Source organism: Candida tropicalis, assembly GCF_000006335.3.
Source record: "Candida tropicalis MYA-3404 genomic scaffold supercont3.3, whole genome shotgun sequence".
Classification (NCBI taxonomy): domain Eukaryota; kingdom Fungi; phylum Ascomycota; class Pichiomycetes; order Serinales; family Debaryomycetaceae; genus Candida; species Candida tropicalis.
In genome coordinates, this window is record NW_003020055.1 from 1,819,547 (window position 1) to 1,820,718 (window position 1,172).

Here is a 1,172-nt window from a genome sequence, read left to right on the forward strand (position 1 = left end):
ATTTGCTTGTAAAATAGTTGCCAAACGATTGGTTCTTGGCATAATTTGCATACCACCAGCTAACGAAGTAAATATATAAATTGGTTGAGCCTCAAGATGTTTACGGATTTCTTCTGGTGAGATATCCAAATCGTCCAAATCATCATCGTCAGCAACAGCAACAGCAGGTTCTTTAGCTTTTGGTTCTTCAACAATATCCTTTGATTTTGGTTCCTCGGTTTCTTCACTCTTTGACTCATCAACATCTTTCCTCTTTGGTTCAACACTAACCTTGGATTCAGGTTCTTCAACATCTTGGCTTTTTGATTCTACAACTTCCTCAGGTTCTGGTTCCTTGATTTCTTCATTTTGGACTTGTTCGACTTCTTTAGTTTCTGGTTCCTTGTCTTCTTTAGTTTCTGGTTCCTTGTCTTCTTTAGTTTCTGGTTCCTTGTCTTCTTTAGTTTCTGGTTCCTTGACTACTTCGGTTTCTGGTTCACCTTTATCATTAGATGCAGATTCTTCATCCACCTCTTTGGCTTCAACATCAACATCTTCTGGCTCTTTGGAAGAGTTAGTTTTTGGCTCATCTTCTACTTCTTCAGTCTCTTCAGGATCAGCTTTCTCAGAAACTTCTTTTTCTAAGTCGTCATCCAGTACATCTTTCTTGGACTCTGATACTGGTTCTTCGTCTAAGGTTTCTTCAACAACAGCTTTTGCATCTTCTTTTTCGTCTTCTTCATTCACATTTTCCTCTTTCTCTTTAGCTTCTACAGCATCTTTCTTCACAGGTGTTTTGGAATCGGTTTCTTCACTTTCGACATCTTTGACGACAATTTCTTCTTCTTCAGTTGGTTCAGATTCATTCTCTGCTACAACTACTGATTTTGGATTATCCTCGTCCTCTTTGTCTTCTTTGTCTTCTTTACGTTTGATATTTCAAGGGTTGTTCTTCTTCTGCAGTTTCTTCAGTAGAGATACCTTCTTTTTCCAAGTCCTTCTTATCAAATCACAGTACATTCATCCCTCATTTAACCAAAAGCTCCCTCTTCATCCATATATCGGGTATTCGCATCATCCTTTTCATTAACTTTTGCTTCTTGGGCTCATTTAATAACCTTCTTCAATGGATTTCCTCATGTGTGGGTTGGATTTTTCTTTTTTGCATTCTTCCCAGAAATCACTGGTTCTAT